At 42.7% G+C, this 22,905-nt stretch overlaps 1 protein-coding gene across 4 annotated transcripts in view; it reads right to left on the reverse strand.

The window, feature by feature from the left end:
* The window catches only part of PLCE1 (phospholipase C epsilon 1), a 127,900-nt gene extending 108,834 nt beyond the window's left edge, over nucleotides 1–19,066 (reverse strand). Inside the window, exons 1-2 of one of the 4 annotated variants that reach the window (XM_083740820.1) lie at nucleotides 8,593–9,161; nucleotides 8,269–8,397 (exon numbers count right to left, since the gene is read on the reverse strand). The gene's annotated coding sequence lies outside the window, so the exon portion shown is untranslated. Of the gene's footprint in view, nucleotides 1–8,268; nucleotides 8,398–8,592; nucleotides 9,162–18,993 lie in introns of those variants that run through there. The other 3 variants (XM_083740822.1, XM_083740819.1, XM_083740821.1) reach the window with 3 other exon arrangements.
* Nucleotides 19,067–22,905: the final 3,839 nt, after the last annotated feature.

Genomic DNA, 22,905 nt, shown 5'->3' on the forward strand with positions numbered 1-22,905 from the left:
CACCAGTTTAGGCACTGTATTCCTTTTGAGGGAAGACAGAAGCAAAACAGGTGTTGAGCTGTTCCTCCTTCTCTCTGTCACCCAAAGCCATTATTCTGTCTTCTACACACAGAGGTCTGGCTACTTTTTTTGTTCTTCCTCTTGCTTCAAGCATAGTAAAATACCACCACCACCCATTTTATTATTTCTAACCTCTCTTGCAAGCCTGACCTTGTTCTGAGCTTTAGCCCACCTGACCCTCTCTGCAACTATTGGATGATCGTTTATATTCTTCCTTCATGATTTGCCCCTTTTTCATTTTTTATATCTGCCGCTTTTAAATCTCAGCTCAAGGCACAAAAACTTCTTCAGATGCCTCCCACTTTTCTTTCTTACTGGAATTGTTTGCACATTTCAGTTGTGCCTTCTCACCTTTAAGAAACTCCCATCTATTGTGGACTCCCTTCTCTGAGTATTTCTGACCGTGGGATCTCACCCAGAAGTTTCTTAAGCTTTTTGAAAACAGCTTTTTTAAAGTCCAGAGTACACATCTGACTCATACAATCAGCTTTTTTACATTCAGCCTTTTGCTCTACTGAACAAGATTCTCTACACTGTAAAATGATATCCAAGCAGAAAATTATTTAAATGCCGTCTGTTGGTGCCCTGTCCTGGTATGAAGGGGATGTTAGCCAACTAAGTCACTGAAGTGTTGTTCTGTAGCAGAACTCTGAAGATTACTATACATAATTCACTTCAACAGCATTTTTGCTGTCCACAGTAGCACAAGACAAACATCGTGGGAGGAAACATCACACACCAGAGCACTGCTCCTGTCTGAAACAAACAGCAAAGTCCTCCAGCATTAAGCAAGGTCACAGGCAACTGGAGAATCATCTGTTAAAAAATGATGCTATTATTAGATGCAAGTTATGCAGCAGTTGTGCACAGGAGTAGAATTAAAACATTCTTCCAAGATAAATGCTTAAAATACTATTCAAATATACACCTCTATGTCACCACAGGAACAATTCATATTTTACTATCAAAATAAATAAATGAACAAAAACTTGGGCCATTAACTACATAATGAATGTCAACTCTGTTAAGGTAAAGTGCACACCTTTGGATCCTAAGAAAAGTCAGTTTAAGGCATGGCAGAGGGGAGGGGAGAGGACTTCCTTTTGCAAACCTCCTTAAATTAATTTATCTTGGAATCCAAGTCGTTACATGTAAACTACTTCAATTCTGTGGAAGTCAGTTAGATGCATAATCCAACACACATGAGTTACATCTGGGAATATATGATCTCCCCAGCGCAGGCACCGCAACGTGGACCTGCTTGGCTCCAGTGGTGAGGGCTGGGATGGCACGGTGGGCTTCAGTCACCCTCTGAGCTCCACCCCTGCCCGTGCACACGTGCCCGCCTGGTGATGGCAAACAACACTACACGGCTGCTTCCCTGAATCAGGGTAAAAGGTACTAGTCCACCTGTTTGTTATCAAAGCTTCTAATTGCACTGGGGGGGGGGTAAAAAAAAAGAGAGAGACTTGTTCGATATGTAACCTGCAGCCTAAAGTGGTACAGTACACTCTAGTGCAGGGGTAGGCAACCTAAGGCCCGCCAGCCGGATGCAGCCCAATCGCCTTCTCAATCCGACCCACAGACGGTCTGGTAATCAGCATGTTTTTACATGAGCAGAATGTGTCCTTTTATTTAAAATGCATCTCTGGGTTATTTGTGGGGCCTGACTGGTTTTTTACATGAGTAAAATGTGTGCTTTTATTTAAAATGCATCTCTGGGTATTTGTGGGGCATAGGAATTCGCTCACTTTCCCCCCCCAAAATATAGTCTGGACCTCCACATGGTCTGAGGGACGGTGGACTGGCTCACAGCTGAAAAAGGTTGCTGACCCCTGCTCTAGTGCAACGCATTGTACTTATTTTTAATGGTAATGAAGTACAAAAAGAAATTAGGCTCAGAACAGATGGTTAACACAGTCAGGGGTGGAGGAAGGGAGTGCAGTGGGTGTGGTCCGCCCTGGGTGTCACAAAATATGGGGTGGCACTCACCACGGGGCCTGCAGTGAGCCCGAGCCACACATCTCTCTTGGGTGGCTCCGTGCTGCCCAAACGATCCGCTGCCTCCCTGCCCAGCTGTAGGGCAGCTGAGTGGGAGGAGGCAGGCAGACTCCAGAGGCCCTGTGGTGTGCCTCGCCCCTATGGCAGCTCGCTCCTCCCTCACCCCACTCCTATGGGCGGTTCGCCCCACCCCTATGGGTGCGCAGCCCCAGGCGCCCAAGCAGCTTCCTCCGTCGCTGAACACAGTCTATGTTGGGCAGAAGTAGTATTGTGAATTCCCAACCTAGGAAATATTTGCACAAGCTTTTTGCAGCAAACACCACATGACACCGACTCTTGTGCTTGTATACCAAGTACTCAGTCAGTCACACCCTTAACATACATAAATACAAGCACAGAACTAAACTTGAACTGAAAGTAGAATTTCTCTCTGCAATGATAAAAAGTGTTCTAGCCCCAACACTTTTAATACAGCAATGTGAAAACCATTGAAACCATTGCAGATTTTTTTAAATGTGAAAAAACATACACATTACTGCCTATTTTGTGCCTAGAAAAACTTTCAGTCTTCATGGGCTGTTTATTTAAAACATTAGGCCCATTAGTGAAACAAAGGGCACAATCCAGATAAAGTTATTAAAGGGATTTAAATAAGCTCACATTTCTCTGAATTGCAGCCCAATAGAGTAAGTAAACAATCATACTACTATAGAGTTAGAAGGGACCACGAGGGTCATCCAGTCCAACTGCCAGCAATGCAGAAATCTTTTGCCCAATGTGGGGTTTGTATTTATGATGGACCATCACCTGGAGGGGAGATTATGTTAGCCTTTGAGACGTATGTCTAGTGGAACAGGAATGCTAAAGATGAGTATATGGGGGTTTTGTTGTTGTTTTAATAGCATATCTTTACTGAATGTGTGAAGTACTAATTCCTCTTTGTGTATAGTAATGTGGAAAGGCAGTATACAAACTGAAAGTGAAGTGAAATGAAATGATGTTCCACCAAAATCTTGTCTGGTGAAATTAAATAGCAGTTTTTCTGAAGCGTTATTACATAGCAGTTTACCAACAAGGAAGGGCGGGGGGGGGGGTGATCTGTCCAGAAAAGCACAGGACAAAGCGGTGGTGAAACAGCACTAGTCCCATAAAATAGCCCCTTACGCTGTGGTAGCCACAAGTTTGAGAAAATACCCAAACTATAGCCACTATTTTTCCATACTTTAGAATTTTTTTTTAAAGCAGATTAGCTACATTTTTAATACACTCCAACTACCCTTTCAGACTTAGTGTGTAGTTTTCCACCCTTGCAACATATGGGTAAAGTGAGGTTACTAATCTACTTTAATTACTGTGAACGTGGAACAGATTTACCATCACAATATTCATGGGTATATGACCTCGTGTTGGGGTTCAACAACCTCCTATGATGAAGAGCAATGGCACCGGGACTCTCCAGCAGATCTCCAAAACTCCTAATGGCCTCAGTGAGCCATCCAAACTGAATATCCCTTTCCCAGTACCAAAGGCCCCCACAACAGCTACCTAGGTTCCTAGCCAATTCTCATACACTCTCGTTTCTCCCCCAGGGCCACAAAAGCAGAGGTGATGGCAAGTCAGGCAGGAACTTCAGAGATACCAGTGTGAGGCTACCCACAAGGAGCACATAGAAACCCCTGATCGGATCAGGGCCTGACTGAGAGCCAGGAAGCATGGAGTCTTCGGCTCCTATAGCCCTTACAGTCTGTGCTGCTTCATTGCTGAAGCAAAAGTTGCATCACTGCTGTCCCCCCCCCCCCACATAAATTCCAGCTCCAATGTGAAAATAGACGCTTTGTTTGTAATGTCAATTCACTTTTACCTTGTTTATTTTGTTTTTGTTCTTGTGTTTCTTGTCTTTTGTTCTTGTGTTTATCTTGTATTTTTGTGCTGTAAACCACCCTGAGATTGACAAATGAAGGGTGGAATACAGATAAATACTACTAATAAAAAACAATTAACTACCATCATACCATCTTCTCTACAAGGCATTTAAGGTGGCATGTTCAAAATCATTGTATTGTGGGCTGATAATAGATTTATGAGATAGACTAAACTGAAATATAGTCTCAATGCCTATACAGTGGTACCTCTAGATATGAACGGGATCCGTTCCGGAGCCCCGTTTGCATCTAGAGGTAAACGTAACTAGCGACGGCACATCTGCGCACGCACGCGTCGCTTTTCGCCACTTCTGCGCATGCACGTGACATCATTTTGAGCGTCTGCGCATGCGCAAGCAGCGAAACCCGGAAGTAACGCACTCCGTTACTTCCGGGTTGCCGAGGAGCGCAACTCGAACACGCTCAACTCAAAGCATATTTAACCCGAGGTATGACTGTACTGTGAGGAGAAAAGAAGGGTTGTGGGAACGTAGGTGGTTGTGTGTTTCATTTTTAGCTTTGAGTGAATAGGTGCAAGTATTGTAAAACTGAAAACTGTCTTGGGTACCTTGGCAAAAAGGCTGTACGGTATACAAAGCCTAATGATGATGCTGATGATGATGAAGATGATGCATTTCACATCTAAGTGGAGATCTGAACCCAAGGTTTCTCCATTCCAAATCCAATACAGAGAAGTTCCTTCCTTTTCCTGAAAAAGCCTGAAGGAAAGCTTTTTTGAAACTTTTGACTCATTCTTTGTGATCAGTAGGACAAAAAATGCATCATGCTCCCATACAGAAATGAAGAAAGAGCTTAGTCAGGCCACAAATTTAGAGGCGGTGTGTGGAAGAGATGGCAGCCAACCCCGCAACAACTAGCTCTCAAAAAGGCCTGGGAACTTCGTAGAGCTGAGAGTGGTTTTCAGCATGGGAAGAAAAGGAACATTTTTTTGGAAACTAGAAGCAAGCAACGGCCTAGTTTAAAACCAGTTTAAAACTACTTCTTCCTCTGTGCATGTGTGTGCATATGTGATGACAAATTCAAGTGGAGGTCTTAGCTTCGCAGCAAAAAACAAACAAACGTTGATTATTGGGAACTTTAAAGACTGGAAGCAAAGGTCACAACAAAGCTGTTAGTGCTCCAAATCCTATTCTAAAGTGAAGGCTATTCAGGGTCACAATGGATTTTACTTCTCTTTTTCTCACGTGTATGTGGGTGCAGAATATGACATTTTGACACAACTGCTTGCTACCTTAGGCCCTAGGGCATTATTTCTGCTTGATTCTAAGTAAACAGAGGATGATAGAATCATAAGAGTTGGAAGGGATCCTGAGGAGCATCTAGTCCAACCCCCTGCAATGCAGGAATCTCAACTAGATCATATATCACAAACAGCCATCCAACCTCTGCTTAGATTAAATCTGCAACCTTGATGTTATCAGCACCATGCTGAGTCTAACCAAGTGAGCTATTCAGACTGAGAGTGTAAAGAGGCACCAAGCATGCTTAGTTGTATACCTGGGGGGTGGGGGTGGCCATTTTGTGTGCAATTTTTGCCTTGTTAGTACCAAAACGATCGCAGACACCACACCAGTTTGGGTAACTTAGACATAAGTCTGGAGGGAAATCTGGAGTGTATTCACATCAGTGTATTCAAGCAGATTTATGCAACAGATGCTCCTTCAGGAATCCCAGGCCATCTAGGACCTCAAAGCAGCATTTCCACTTAACAAGTCCCATGAGCAGAGCACTAATATATTTACATACCCAGTATAGAATTGGTGTTTCTAGGGCAGACGTTCTGATTTCAAGGACGTGTGGAACCAATACAACTTTTCATTATAGAAGCTAAACATTAATTGTTAACACCAGTAAGGGCATTGCTGCACAAAAGGTGTCCCAAGCTTGTACTGGTTGCACACTAAAGACACCAAAAAGTGCAGCATTTATTTATTTTTTTTAGTTATTTAGCAATTTTATTTTCAAGGAGGCATTTGTATCTTCAATCTTAGTGTCTAATCAAAAACATAAAGATAACATTAAAAGGTAAATAACTTTCACAGTTTTATTTTTCTTGTACATCCATTCTCTGGAAGGGTTTTGTGCAACTCACAAACCAGTAAGGCTTTAGCTGAGGGGTGGGAAATCTGTGGGCCTCTAGGCAGAGGCATACCCTAGGGTCCCTTGCACCCTCGGAAGGGAGATATACCAACATGGGCCCCCCACCATCACTTTACTGCAATAGCCAAATTAGAAATTACTACATTTTACGAGGTCCAAGTACTCAAAGCATCCGGAGTCAAGACAAGGTGAGGAGGAGGAAGGGCAAAAAAATCCCACACACCTTTATGCCGCGGTGCAAGGATGGAAAGATTCTCCTATGTTTGATCTCATAATAATAGTGGCATGTCACCATACACATATACATAATACACTCCAGTAGTCTGCCTTCATACCGTTTTGCCTTTTCTCCTATCGCTCAGCTCCCAGCTCTTGTCTAAATTCAGGACCTTACACAGATAACTGGAGACATTTTGGGGGTGATTTTTGCACCCTTTCTGGGCCTGCACTCCACTCCCAGTGAGGGGGAATTTTGCCAACCCCTAGATATGCACTCGGTGGCAGGGCTATCCAATCCAAGCATGGACCATCACCTTTCATGAGCACTGAACACCTACATAAGGCTATCAAAGTGCAGGCCAGACATTTGCTTTTTAATAATTACAAAGTGTTTCAGAATTGGAGTTCTAACAGTGGGAAAGATCAGTAGAGTTTTCAAATAATTTTCAAGACTCACACTTTCCATTTTCAAGGCTGAAACAATATGCAACTAAAATGACTTAATACCATGACCTCACTCGGAGCTATCCAATTTTTAAAAAATAAATTTATTTCTTGTGTTTAAAATCCTCTTTTTTTTTAACATCCAGCCACAGGAAAAGTTCTGTGCAATTAAAAACAGTAATCAATACTCCATTGTGAACGCTGGCTTTAATGACTGAGCTTGTTAGTTTTGTTATGGCGGACCACAGGAGTTTGGACCCCCTGGTTATACTGAAAATTAGTGGAAAATAAGTGAGCAAGATGGGAAGACCTGAGCATCTCTCATAGCCAACAACATCACTCACATTTTAAAATAATGCACATCCCACCCTAGTACAAACCCCAACAGTATCAACTAATGTAGAAGGAGAGTATCACATCTTTCAATGAGCAAAATATTGCCCATTGGAACGTCCCTGAAGAAAATCTTTGAGGGAAGAGATGGGGGCTGTATGCAACACCTGGGATTCACGAAGGTATGATGCAAGAAACTGATGCTGAGAAATCATACCAGCAGCCAAACGTCTTCATCCTTTTGTCCTCCATTCACCATTTCCCCCTCTTTTCCTACACAGTCACTCAGCGCAGGAAGAGTTGGGTGTAATTGAAGAAGAAGAAGAAGAAGAAGAAGAAGAAGAAGAAGAAGAAGAAGAAGAAGAAGAAGAAGAAGAAGAAAGCGGCGTTGCCAAAGGAACCCTTTTCTCTTCCCCTTAGGAAATATTCAAAGACTATCATACCACGTGGGGGAAAGATTAGCATCCTTACCCTGAGACAGCCGGTCCTTCTCCCTCTCCCCCTTTTTGCAGGCGACGATTCCACATCTATTGAAAGGTGACAAAACCTTTCAAACAGACAAACAGAGCTGCCCTTTAAGCGACCCTGCAGGCCAAGGGATGGAAAGGAGTCGGCTTCCTTCCTCTTGTTCTCGACTTTGGTCACTGAATAATCGGGGGTGCGGGGAGCCCTTTCTAAAGGGAGTTCGTTCGTTCGTTCATTCATTCATTCTTTCCTCCCACCTCCGCCTCCCTAGCAGGGACCGCCTGGGAGCGAGCCCTTTTCATTGAGATCAAGTGCCTTCCCACGGGACGGAAGGGGTTTCCCTTCTCCGCCCAACCGCACACCTGCCAGGTGGTGGTGGAGATTAGCATCTGCCACGGCAAGCAGAGCCAGACCAGGCAGCTAAGCACTTGCGCAAAGCTTTCCTTCGTTGGGAACTTTTACACGTGCGCACGCACATACACGTGTACTCCCCTCGTTGGACTGCAGAGACAGAAGCTCCGCCGCTGCCTCTGTTGCCGTTTCTTCCGACGCATCAGCCTCCAGCAGCCAGTCTGCACTGTGCAGACTTGTCTCGTATTTCCCTCGGTCCATCCAGGTCTATTACAATGTGCCCCTCTAAAGTTTCAGTTCCGGGAGGCAACTCTCTCCCGCCCCCTCCGGCTCGAAAAGATTGCAGGGATACCTTTGGAGAAGGGCTCACAGCTCAGCTCCTCGATGCACTCACCGGATTTTGCCCGGGATCTTGCAAACTGGGTCTCCTGTGTGCGTTTGCACGCGCGCGGGGAGTCCCGAGTTCTTTAATGCCCTGGATCTGTAATGAGCAGAGTGGTCGAGATAACTCACAAAAGATCTGGTGTCTTTTGTGTGCTAAATCAATCCAATAATCAACACTTGCAGAACAGGGGGATGGTCAGATTTTTTGTTTGTTTTGGAGCGGGGCGCTAAAAAAAACTAAGCAGAAAAGAAACAGCTGATTCCCCTCCAAGTTTCCAAGTCATCCTCTTACCTTCGAGGCGCGGGAGGCTTGCTTTTCGGAGTCCCGATCCGTCGTTCTCAGTGAACGGCGAGCAGATCCCCACAATTTTGCAGGCAAGGACCTGGTCCCGAGCCATCGCGTCCACCTTTCATCTCCTCCCTACCTCCCACCGCCAACCCACCTCGTCCCCCGATTGTGTATGCGGACTCAGGAGAGGAGAGGAGGAGATCGGCTGATCTGCCGCTTCTGGACGAGGAGTTGGCTGCCTCGCTCTCTCGTGTGTGTGTCGAGTGAGTCCCCGCTGCTGCCTCACTGCATTGGAATGTCTGAGCTGACTGGGCTTCCAGGGCTCAATGAGCGAGCCGAGCTGCCGCGCTCAGACCTTGTGGAGCTCTTAATTCACTTCCAAGCCCTGCCAACAGTTTTACACAAGGTGCCTTTTTTACACCCTGCTTTCTCTGTCCAGTGAAAAAATGCAGGCTATCGCAGTGGAAACAATGGCTCGATTCAGGACTTTGTTCAGAAGTGGAGCGCGCAGCCTGGGCCCTGTACCCTGCTGCCAGCTATTATCTATGGGAAGAAAGGCAGTAAACTAAAAGGGCTCTTTGGGGAGGGGGCAGTGTGTGTGTTTGCGGGGGGAGATATTGTGAAGTTTCCATCTGTTTTTTGGAAAACTATCATTGGACTGGACTGGAATCTTTGCATGCGAAAGATCACACACACACACCCCAAGCCAAACAAGGAAATTTTTTGGAACATTAATTTCTCAAGTTGAGAAGCAAAAGTTGGCCGAAGGCAGCGGACCATTTTATTCTGGACTTTTATATACGAAGAGCATGGCAATTTTCATAATTATGGTTTGTGGAGACCATATCCCAGAACTGGGCTGTAAAACTTGCAGTTAATTTACTACATTCTCTTCCAGTATCAGGAACACATCATTACTTAAAAAAGAAAAGAAAAAGTGGGGTGGGTCTGAACTTTTACAATTCACTTTTACTGCTGTACATTAGCCATATACCAAAACATATTCTGAATACACTAGGCATGGTTACTTTATTCAGAAACCATATTGCACCGCTCTACACTGCAGTTTGAGCAAAACTATTTTCTGTCTTATGAAGCCATTTAGTTTGAGATGGGTTGGGAATAGTTTTTAAATGTTGTACAGATGGGATACAAATCAAAGGTTAGTAGCGTTTTATTAGTGCTGTGGCAATAACATTTACAAGTTAATATAATATTTAAGTGGAGGAAAATAAAGGGCAGTGCCCAGCTTTTAACAGTTAAAGCACTTTTAAAGTTGTGTTGACTTTAACAGGATAAATTTAAGCACATGCTTAACTCCCACTGAAACCAAAGGAAATGATAATTTCCATATGGACTACTAACTAGCAGGGGACTTAAGTGTGTCCAGACCATCACAAAGAGCTGCTCATACGTAATACCAGAAGAGCATTGCTATGCTCCTTTCTTGATATTTTTATTAAAGGGTTACCGCTTTTGTATTAACACTGCTGTTGATTTGGTGTTTTGCATGTTTCCAGAAGCCCAGCAGGGCTTACTCCCAGTTGTGCATAGGATTGCAGCCTTAATTTTTTTAATTTATGCTTTGACTGGTCCATGCTTCTGACTTAGGAAATTTCCATGTGCCTCAGTTTTATTTCCTACTTTCCATGACCATACAATGGTCAGTTGGGCAGCTGTCAACTAGCATACTTAAGGAAGCACAATTGCTGTCTCCCTCCAAGGACTTTGGCAGCATCAGTTCTGGATCTTGGACTCCCAAGCAACCTGTGACTTACCTTATTCAGATATAACAGCTTGATTTGTATATGTGTTAGGTGGGTCCAGATATCAGTGGCAAAGCAATTCCCTTCATAACGGTCCATCAATAAATAGCTGTGTCACTAGATAAACCTTTAACACAAGTTCATCCTGAAAGTAAACATAATGACAACAAGATCCAGTTTCATGATTCAGTTAAAAAAACTGAAGCAACTATATCCACACGCTCTTGAGGCGTTATTTTCAGAATGGCAAATCCTGTTTCAAGTTCCGTCTAGCAAAAGTTTGATCGCTACTCGGAGAGTCCAAACAGACACCATACTTCTGTAGCAACTGCAGGTGTGTTCCTTGCTCCAGGCACAAATGCCCCTTTTGTCCAATAGATGAGCTGGCCCTGCTCCAACTTCCACCGTCAATTTTAAAAGCAGACCTGTGGAGCAATTTTTCTAGCAGATTGAAATCCTATAAAGGCATTTTATGTCCATTTTCTCTGGGACTATTTGAAATAAGCTGAGCTAGTTCAGATAGTGTGCCTATATGAATAAGCCCATTTGTATAATTCCATTAGTCTCTTTACTAATCTTGTTAGGCAGTATTCTTATGTTATTTTTAGGTCCCTTTTTTCATGACGGACATTTCTAAAGAGCACTTATTGATCAATATGCTGCTCCAAAGTTGTAAGTCCTCCTTGTCCATGTTATTTATCAGATTGCTGTTCATCTTACCATTTGAGACTTGCTACACAGGCATCTAGCACAAGGCTCACTTCAACTATATTATGACTATCTGTCAACACAGCAGGATCTCTGCCTGCTGGTGTGAGGCAGGCCAGCTGATTCTGTGCATCTTTACAATGAAGTCACCCTCAAGTAAAGGTGCTAAAAGGCTGATTTGGTCTTTGAAGCTGATCACCTGACATGTAGTCCCAAAACCTTACTTTATATAGATATTATGATTGCATGCATGTTAAGTTGTGTGTGTGTGTGTTTAATGTTAAAAAGACACTGCCAATGCATTGTGGAGGTGAGGTCAACATGAATGAATGTCTTGTATACAAAGCAATTCCTTTGTGTGGCTAGGGACAGAGCAGGAGGCAGGAATACACAGTAATATGGGAAGGTGGAACTACTGTCCTGTTCCCAACTTATAGGTTGCAACTTGCAGGCAAGGAGCTGAAACCTTAAGGCCAAGTATGGAACTATGTCAGAAAGATATTGGAACTACTCAGGGCCAGGATCCAGAACATGTATGGGAACTGCTGCCTCTCACTCCTGAGTAGACTACATAGTTGAGAGACCAGATAGATGAATTTCAGCCGAGGCCCTTTTGGAGATCTTCATGGGAGATGTGCTTCAGCCTGGGTCCTTCACAGCCGCTGCGCCTGGAATCCTGATGGAGGGGGAAGGGGGTTCCAGAGCTGAAGTGGGGGTCCTGATAAGGGGAAGCAGAGCCCCTGCCGTTGGAGCTCCATCATGTAGGGTATCGTCTGTGGATGCAGCCTCTGGCTGTTGCTCAAGAGGTAAAGAGTATCTTGGGTTCTTTGTGCTAGGGGGCACTGTACCATCTCTTAAGAGGAGGCTCTGCTAAATGTTCTGCCAACCTCAGACATATAGTTGGAAGAGACATGGAAGAGGTCCACCCTCCACTGTGGAGTCCAGGCTGATTGTGGAATTTCTTGCACTAGGAGATTAGATTAGTCCCTTGGCTCATGACCTTTAAGTATGAGACCAAATACCTTTCAAAGCACTTTCATTCCAGCAGACTTATGGTTTGGCTCCTGAACCCTGCTGCTGTATATTAAGCTGCTGATTGCCTGCTGCAAAATTTGCTATACCTTGTTATTAGCTTCTCCTCGTGCGCCTGGTTTTGAATTGTTGACAACCAACTTGGATGCCTCCTTCTATGAAATGCAGAATAAAAATATTGAAATGGATAAATCAAGCGAGCATATAAGTCCAACCGCAGAACACTATCAACCAACACCCAGGGAAGGTAAAGTGCATACATTGGGGGGTGGGTCCTTCCAAAATACATTTGGAGGTGTGCAGTGATATTTAAATTGGGAACAGCATAACTTGTGAAAAGTGATATTATGCAATAACTGGGTCATTCCCAAATTACAATAAAAACACTTTGAAATGCCCCTGCACCACTGAGGCACCAACTGCAATATAGTAGAAAACACAGAATTCAAACCATTAGTCCAACTCTGAGGTCTGGAAAGTTTGTGTAAAACTGCAAAACAGTTTCTCTAGAACCTATTAAACACAAGAGTATTTGTGCAAGTGTTAAAAAAACACTGTTGTTTTGAGATATGAATGTAAATGAACAGGTTTTTGGAGTTCCCACTTGCATTACACAATTTAGAACTGAAAAAAACACAGGGCCACTTTAGCTATGTCGTCTGATGGATGAACAAGAACTCAGTACTGTGCTTTTCTAATTAAAACTGCTGAACTGATGTGGTTTTCCAAGATTTATTATAATTGAAGGGGTTATTACGACTTAATAATAATAAAAATCCAGGCAGACTTTATTAAGGAAGCATAAAAATTGCTGGTGCCATATTCCAGATAAAACTGAAAGAGCTGTAGCTCTGCAGGTTAACTAGATGGTTTGCACAAAAGTGTGGAATGAAAAAGAGCAGATGTGGGAATGTGGATTTTGAGCAGAGGTGTAGCGTGGATCAAGGTGGGTTGGGGAAAGCAACTAGTAGAGAGAATCCTCCGATTCTGACCAGCTCTTCACTCCTGGTCCGCAACAAGGCCAAATCCTTGAAGCTTTACCCTTGCAAAGTTTTAGAGGGCAACATCTACCTGGCATGATTGTCAGAGCAATCCTATCACCCAATTACTCAGAACATGGGGTGAGAGAGATGCCATCTCTGCATTTGTGCAATGGCCAACATATCCAATACATGATCGGCTGGAAATCACAATCAAAGCTCACCAGTCAGGGGCTATACCAGCAAAAGCACCCACCAAGTCTTGCCCCCACACAGAGGGAGCCAGTGAACTCGCAATGGTGGGAATATCCCTGCAGAAGGTCACCTTCTTGCATTCACAATACACACAATGACCCCATAGCATCTCCCACTCTTGTGGTACAGATGGCGATGAGTCCATTAACCCCCATTGCTGCAAGTCCTCTGCAGGCAGAGGTTCAAATCTCCTAATGCCGTAAATAGATCACATGCATTATTTTTCAACACAACATTCAGGAAGGAGAGATCACATGACAGCATACAGTTTCACTCAAATAAAACGGGAAACTGTTGCTTACCCTTCACAGAACTACAATTCCCTGTACCCTGAACAAATGACAGCTCCTGGGATTTTTGGGTGAAAGCTATCGGTTTTAAACGTATGATCTTCCTCAGGCCCCTGCCCCCAATTGTCTTGAAGGGGATCACCCTTCAAAAGGAAGCCTCGTTTCAAAACTCTGCACCAGCCCAATAAATCCCCATGTTATTCCTATTCACACATTAGTTGTTTAATTTAGGCCAACTCATAATCTAGGCATAGGTATGGGAAACTACTGTTTGTCTACCTACACAAAGTCTTTTTGTTCAGCCTAATGCTTTATTCCCTCTGGAATAAAAGTTTTCCAGTTTTCTCTGCCAACTCCAAATGCTTTCCTTACCTTGTTGAACAGGCAAAGTCTAAAAGCCCAAACAAGACTTTAAGCAGAATCACCATTTTAAAACATCCCCAATAATGACAAGCTTCCACTGTGCCCACCTTGTAAACTAATTTTTTGTCTGCTTTATTTGTGGACCAAAATTCTTCCTTCTAAGCCATCTCACATCTTTAGCCTATATAATGCCTAAATATTTATATACTTTTGTGCCCCATGTTTATCTTCATTTTTATCTTGGATTAAATAAACATTGCTCCCGAATGGGGCTATTTGAACACATAAGCTCCTACTTTGCAAACGGTCAAACCTGCCATCTCCTGGAACTCATTTGGTCTGTGCATCAGTAAATCCATCATGCAGTGCGTCCAACAGTTTTCTCAGTGCTAGTGATATGTCATCAGTAGTAAGCTGATAGCATCAGTCTCTTAGTTTCAGTTTTAAATAAATAATAAAGCAAAGAGCATTCCAAGCCTTTGCAGAGAGAGCTTGTCTGTCACAGGAAGCAACCAGAGCAACCACAGCTGGCCTCCAGACTGCCACAGAGGAGAGGCTAGAGATTCCATTACACGGGGCAAGTTTTCCAAACACAGGAATTAAGCAGTGACAACTATTTATTACACACACACACACACCAACATATATAGTATGCTGCATACGTAGTAGTGAGTTAGTAATAAATCAAATATTATTTATAGAATAGCACATGCTGGCATGCAGATTTCAAAGGTCAGCAGCCCATTCCTGAACCTGTTTTACTCAGAAGTAAACGCCACCAAGTTCAATGAGTAAGTTCCACTGGGTTCAATGGAGCTTACTTCCAAGAAAGTGTGCGCAGAACTGCAGCCCAAGTTACATGTAGAATGAAAGTCAAACATCCCACATGATAACCTATAAAATATTGTTGGAGATCAGTTGTAAAATGTGAAACTTCCAAAACTGACAGTGATCAGATGTCGCCTGAGGGATTTTCTTCTATTATTTATTGAGCAGAAATTGTCATTCATCCTATCCTCCAGCACTGGGCTGTATGCTGCAACTCTGCTAGTGCAAGAGACTTCTGTGCATGCAAGGGAGCTTCCTCTCCTTCTACTGTCTTCCCCAGCCCCCCACCCCACCCCCATTTAGATCTGGATGGTTGGGGGCTGTGCAAAGGGGGGAGAGAAAATAGAAGTCAGTGGGATTACATGCACAGAGCACTAGATACGATTTAACAGCCTTAAAATTCAATAGTCACGCCCACTGGTTCCTAGTCATCAAAAGCCAACTGAAAACTGACTTAGAGTCAAAGCCCATTTCTCTAAGACTTGAGCCTGTTGTGTCTCCAGGGGAAAGGTGGTGCTCAGTTTTGGAACAGTCACTGTGAATACCCTCTGACAGGGCCAGCCCAAGACATTTGCTGCCTGAAGTGGAAAACCTCCATTTAGCTTAGAAGCGAATCTCCAATGCATGTCAAAACCCAGTATATTTAGAGCTTTATAGGTAAGACTCAGTCCTGAAGTGGATCCACGAGACAATAAAAGAAACTCAGGTAAATGCTGCAGATCCCAAGGTCCTGAATTCACCAGGAAGAGGGCTGCAACGGTTAATAATAGCTTAAGTTTGTGAAGCAAGATCCAAAAAGAAAGATCCAATGAAAGCTGACAGCCTTACAAAAGTCTATGATAGTATGATTATATTATATTATTATAGCGGACAACCTTGAAATCAAGTATTGAAAGCAAATATATGTCAAAGGAACCTATTGAATATTGTCCAGGTTCAAATTAGCTTTTCAGAACAAGGCGTTAAGACATAATCATAAATCTATTTTTAAGAGGATCATTACACTTTACATTTGAAACGGGTGTATCACCAAAGGCAGTGTTACTAAGAATTTGGAGGCTGTCCATGTGGTGTTGATAATTTGCATTGTCATCACATCAAAAAATTACAGCCATGATGCAGATAAGCCAATACAGCAGAGGTGGCTAACCTGTGGCCCAAGTTGAGATTGCATTGCAGCAAATTGGACTAGATGACCCTCAATGTCCCTTCCATCTCTACAGTTCTATGATTCCATGAACGCCCATCAGCTACAAACATCAGCCATGCTAAGGCTTGTAGGAGTTGGAGTCCAAAAACACCTAGAGCAGGGGTAGGCAAACTAAGGCCTAGGAGCCGGATCTGGCCCAGTCGCCTTCTCAATCCAGCCCATGGATGGTCCGGGAATCAGCATGTTTTTACATGAGTAGAATGTGTCCTTTTATTTAAAATGCATCTCTGGGTTATTTGTGGGGCATAGGAATTCGTTCATTTTTTTCTTCTTCAAAATATAGTCTGGCCCCCCACAAGGTTTGAGGGACAGTGGACCGGCCCTCTGCTGAAAAAATTTGCTGATCTAGAGGACCCTTTCTTGGTTAACCCTTGCTCTCCAGGGAAGCTGTTAAGTGCAGCATCTATACTCAAAGTGTGACATTATATGATGCGAGCTCTCAAACTCATATGTCAACAGCGACGGTCAGTTTGATATGCAGTTAACTCCATTTTCTATGTTTAAAACTCCTGTAGAAAAGGTAAGTGAAGCATCCTACTGAACACAATAACTGCAGAGTTTTTATTTTCCAGGAGGCAGTGACACATTTAATTCAGATTCCAATACATTATTGCTTTTCTCAGATTCAGGCAGTCTGATTAGGTGTTTTGAATGTAAGAGTACTTACACAGCTTTCCATGAAGCTTGCCAACCAATCACTGTGCAAGGAAAGAAAAATGAAATTGGCTGTACTGTATTGGGCTAGTACAATAAAAAAGAGAAGGAATGTTTAAACACCACATGTGTTATTTAATTATTGGGGATTATTAAGCATTACTATTTTTTAAAAAAAGTTTCAACACAGTGGGCCTGCATAGGTATCTTTTGCTCCAGGCAGCCTACTAAATTTAAAGGTTTGAGCAATCCTGTATTCTATTATTAGTTTCTGGATACTATTGAATTGTTGTCTTCTTTCTTTGGCTTTTAGAATAGCACCACTTAGAGATTTTGTTTTGATAAAGTGGTTTATAACATTTCATAAATATAAATAAAATATTTATTAAAAGCAGCAGATATCAGCGAAAGTTACAACTTTTTTTTTAGTATTTCTGTGTACTAGTTATTGTTTAAAACAATACAACTAAATGTGAACATCCAGTAAAAATGTAATAAGAAGTAACAGAGCAATGTATAGGGCACTAAGCAGAAAGAGGTTTTAATATAAAATCATGGAGATACAGGCCACTTTATTTTCCAACCCTGCATGGAATTAGAAATCCAGCCAGATGGGCAGGGTATTATTATTATTATTATTATTATTATTATTATTATTATTATTATTGCTGCACTCTAGAGTCGATTGAGTTAATCACCATGACTTCAAGATCTTTTTCCTGGTTAATTCCAAGCAGTTCAGATCCCATAAGAATGGATGTTAAATTAATCTAAACCATTATAGCATGGGGTCCAGATGAATGTTAAGGGCTCTCCAAAGCCTAGGTGCTGCCATGGCAAGAGATCAGCTCCTAAGAGATGCAGAAAACATACTTTACCCGAGTTCTGCAGATCAAAGTGGTTGAGCAGGCTCCTAGAGGAGAGTTAATCCTTCAAATAAACTGGCTCCAATGTGCCAAGATCTTTATATACCAGTAAAATCTTGAACTTGGCCCAATAACAGGTCAGCAGCCAGCACAGATCTTTAAGCAGAAGTGTAATATGTTGACAGAACCTCACTGCAGTCAGTAATCATGCTGCAGCATTTGACACCAATTGCCATTTCCAAACCAACTGCAAGGGGTGCCCCAGGTAGAGTCCACTGCAGTAGTCCAGCCTTAAAGTGACCAATGCCTTGACTACTGTGGTTATGCAGGTACCCAATGCTCAGGTCAATATGAATACACAAGCGCCTCTCCCCGGGAGTGAAAATACAACGATAATACAATTTGCTGCCCTTTCATGACATCCTAAAAAACCTGTCTGGTGAAGCAGCCTCATTCTACCTAATGGGGGGCGTGCCTTGGTTTAAACACAGCCCTAGAAGTGCTTTTAGTTGAACTGGCTAGTGAATATTCAGAAGAGGATTTGATAGTTGTTGTACAAAATGGTTATGCATGTGGAGAGAGTTACACTTTTTCCACCAGTGGTTAAGAAAGTATCTTCATCAAGAAGTTCATACCACAGACAACATTGTGATTTAAGACAAATCTCCTGGAGTTAGAATATTTCTAGTAAAACCCTACTGCTGTCTCTTGGGAAATTATCAGTATTTTCCAGCAGTTTATAGCAGCAAAATTAGGAGAGACTCAGAATTGTGAATGATTCATAGGAAGCTAGGGTGTGCAGACAACTTGTGCTTTACCAGGAAAGCTTGTAGTGTGCCATAGGGATGGAGGAGTCAGGTTGAGATCGCAGAATATGTTTTGCTTCAGATGTTATGGGAATTCACGAAGACAACTCTTGTGGCATCAGAGGTGGGGCTAATGTTTGATGTTTTAATTTTCTGGAAGCCACTCAGGGTGACTGGGGCAACCCAGCCAGATGGGAGGCACATACTATTTTATTTTATTTTATTTTATTTATTTTATTACTACTACTACTACTACTACTACTACAGAAATAAGCTGAGAGCAGGAATGGGCAGGCAAAGATTCCTGTTCTAAGGGATCTTTTAACCATGTTGAATTATAATATAAACCAGAAATTCAAAAACAGCAGGAGGAATTCTCAGGGTACAATTCAGGGAGGCAGAATACTTATGAAGCACTATCTTTTTGAGAAAATGGCAAAATATGTTGCAGTCTCAAAAACATATGGATCGTGGACAATAAATGCAAACCTTGCAGTGCTCTGGGGAGTTTGGTCACATTTACCAACAAATTAATAACCCTACCGCAGTCAGCTTTTATGACTATAAAAGTCCAGTCCTAGTAATTCAAGAGGGCCCTCGCAAGAGTTGTGAAAAGCAGCCTGATCTTTTAAAGGAGGAAACTCACAGTTGGAGAAAGTTTTGAAACTCTGCTTGTCACCAGAATGTGCGTCGCCCACAGGTCATGACTCAGCAATCCCTTCCCCTCTGCCCACACTGATTCGCTTGCTACTTTTACATCTGAAGAACAGCTGAAAGTGGGGGGAGATGGTCAGGAAATGTGATCTTGCGCAACATTTCAAGCTGGCAACCAATCTGGGTCTCCCTACTGCTAAAGCCATGCATACTGAATAGACCAAACACCATCTAGGGAGGCGAATCAGCAGTTTAAGATGTCGGGTGCTGGCATAGTGAAGAAGGCATAGCCACCTCGCTTTAAAATTGGCTCCACAACAGTGGGAGGGGAGCCCTGACCACCCTAATTCTGACTAACAAATTGACTCACCATGTGGCTAGCAGACGGCCTTATTAAATGTGCACCACTCTCTTCTAGTATGTCTGCCTTAGCCTAGCAAAGCCAGCCAGCTCTCAAGTCCCACGGGTAGCCGTTTCAGAGCAAAGGTAAAGAGAGATGGAGATGAATGGAGTGTGGAGTGTGAGAGAAAGGCTAAACAAAAGCAAGTTGGAGCAGTAGAATCTATAAACTGAGCACAAACAAGTCAGGAACTATGATCAAAGGAACTTGGATGTTGTGGATATATGGGATTGTGTGAGCCGCTGAGTTAGGATGAAGTGGGCAGTGGAAAACACTATTGCCAGACTCAGGAATATTTTTGGCAATGGCAGTAGGATATCTTACATTGAGGTGGAGCACCACTGGCCTGCAGGCCAATCCTGTCCCACAAAGCCATTTTTTTAAAAAAACATGTCCACCTGCCAATCAGCTGACATCACTCTGATGACATCCTCTGATGGGCAGTGGAGCGGTTACATTCTCCATTGGCTGCACATGCCAGTTCCCATTGGTTACATGTGCCAGTCACATATGATGATGCAGTATTGCTTCAGAGCTGCCAATAAAATTTATGGCTTCTGCTAAAGGGGCTTGCATAGTCTCCCCCACTCCTAGATCTAACACATCCCTGGGCTCTGTACTCATTGGGTCATCACTGGACCACAAATAAAATTCCTGCTTAATATATATATAATTTTAGTATTTTATATTGTATTATCCTTTCATATTTTTTGTTGTTTTATATTGCAAGCTGCTTTGGGTGTTATTTTAACAGAAGAGTGGGGTATAAATATTAAATCTAAATCTGAACAATTTTGATTCAATTTTATACCTTGTGATACTTTGGCCACATCATGAGAAGAGAAGACCCCCTGGAAAAGACCCTGATATTGGGAAAGATTGAGGGCACAAGGAGAAGAAGATGACAGAGGACGAAACTACCAACATGAGTTTGACCAAACTGCAGGAGGCAGTGGAAAATAGGAGTGCCTGGTGTGCTCTGGTCCATGGGGTCACGAAGAGTCGGACATTACTAATCGACTAAACAACAAAAAATACCTTGTGAATCAATTGATAGAGAATGTTGTTTCAACATATGTCCATGCCAATCGACTAAACAACAACAAATACCTTGTGAATCAATTGATAGAGAATGTTGTGATACCTTGGGAATCAATACCTTGGGAATCAATTGATAGAGAATGTTGTTTCAGCATATGTCCATGCCAATAGGCTGGCTGAAGGCATGTACATATTCATTGTTTAGGATCAATAAACTTTGCATTCAACATCCAGTCTCCTATTTCCTTTCAGTTAAAAAAAGATTAGATTCTCAGAGATTGAAAGCATTGTTTTGGCAAACCTATTATGAAGAAAGTCAATCCACAGGCAAAATATTTTAGTCAGAAATGAAAAGAACACACTTAATATAGAACAAATTCATGTGAAGTGAAGTTGACTTTCATTGATGGAGGAATGGACAAGGATAAGTGAGATACTGTATACCATATTGGGAAAGAACAAATAAGCTGCATTGTGGTGGTTAGAGTTTTGGATTTGGACCAGGAAGACCTGATTCAAATCCCTGCTTAGCCAAGAAGCTCATTTTGTGCGGCTTTAGACAAACTAGTAAGATTCATGCTGCCCAAAACTCTGTCTCCACAATTTTGTAGTGGCAAATAGCAAGTGCAGAGGGTATGATCATGGTTGGTGGGCAACCTGAAGAGGGAATTGTAATTTTTCCTCTCCCCTTGTTGTCCTAATAGAAATTGTTTTGCATTCGAAGTTGCTGTTAGCCCTAGAAAGGAAGCTCTGTTTGATACCAACTAGTCTCTCCCTCCTAGAGCTAGCAGTAGCTTGGAGAAGGGTGATTTTCACAGAAACTGTTGCAGAGGGAAAGGGGTGAAACTCCCCTTCCATCATGTCCTATTTCATGTCATATGTAATTTGGCCCTATCTCACAGTGGTCATGGGAATCAAGTTGGGGAAGTGCACGAATGCTGCCTTGATGGCCTTGGAATACCATAACCAGTACATAATTTCTCTATCCAATATGCTGCAAACTTCTTAGAGCTGCCTACTTTGATTTCCCTTTGCTTATCAGAGACTTGGTTTGAATAAGTCATTTATTCATTTGCAAGACTGGTCTTTTTGCTCCACATTTCTGATATTTGCAAAAACAATAACGATGCAAAGAAAGACCTGGAAATAAGGCAGCATTTCTTTAAATTAAGAGAGTCCTTCCTACCATTCATTAGAATTTTAATCCCGTCATTGCTCTGTCTCATGGTTTTCTGACAAAAACAAACACACCCAATGAGCCAATAAGCACGGTCAAAGTCTAGTCAAACAAAACCAAGCACTACATTTCAAAGGTAAAAGAAAACAGAGGGAAACATTACTTTTCTCTAGGAGCACATGTACATGTGCAGTCTCAGTCTAAAAGCAACAAATTTCATTGTGCATTAACACAATTGTTCTTTTTAGTAAGTATTTTCACCATTTCACCATATATCCAGATGAGCTAGATAGATGATAGATAGATGATAGATAGATAGATGATAGATAGATAGATAGTTCTTCTTGAAGGGTAAGGTATAGGGAGTTCAGTGTGCTCCTGGCCTGGTGCCAACATCAATCTGCTGCTCCTGCCACTGCGCACTGCTGCTCTCCCTTTCAGTAACCAGCATAAACAAATAGGCATTGGGAAGCCAGGTGAGCAGTGCCGCCCTGTCTGTGCCGCCCTGTTACCTGACGCTGCACCAAGGAGCTCAAGGTGCATGTGGTTCTCCCCCCTCTCCATTTTATCCTTGCAACCCTGTGAGGTATGTTAGGTTGAGAGCTGGTGACTGGCCAAAGGTCACCCAGTGAGCGTCATGACTGAGTGGGGATTTGAACCCCCATCTCCCAGGTTCTAGTCTGGAACTCTATAACCGCTATACCACACTGGCTCTCTTCACTGCTCTGCTGTGAAGTTACTCTGCTCTAGTTACAGTACTCTGCTCTAGTTAACTAGTTAGATAAGTAGATAGAATGTCTATACATTCTGAGATAATTAAACAAAAAACAAAAAACAACCAGACTTGTTTCAACTGCTGCTGTGAAGCTTGATTTGCATAGCTTCAACCAAGGCCAAAATAATTGACTAATCCAGGGGTCAGCAAAATTTTTCAACATGGGGCCGGTCCACTGTCCCTCAGACCTGGGGGGGGGGGGAACTATATTTTGGAAAAAAAATATGAACGAATTCCTATGCCCCACAAATAACCCAGAGATGCATTTTAAATAAAAGCACACATTCTACTCATGTAAAAACACCAGGCAGGCCCCACAAATAACTCAGCGATGTGTTTTAAATAAAAGGACACATTCTACTCATGAAAAAACACGCTGATTCCCGGAACATCCGTGGGCCAGATTTAGAAGGCGATTGAGCCGGATCAGGCCCCTGGGCCTTAGTTTGCCTACCCATGGTCTAATCCAGGGGTGGCCAACTTCCAAGAGAATGCAATCTACACAAAGAGT

The sequence above is a fragment of the Podarcis gaigeae genome (assembly GCF_964106915.1).
Source record: "Podarcis gaigeae genome assembly, chromosome: 5".
In the NCBI taxonomy this organism is placed as follows: Eukaryota; Metazoa; Chordata; class Lepidosauria; order Squamata; family Lacertidae; genus Podarcis; species Podarcis gaigeae.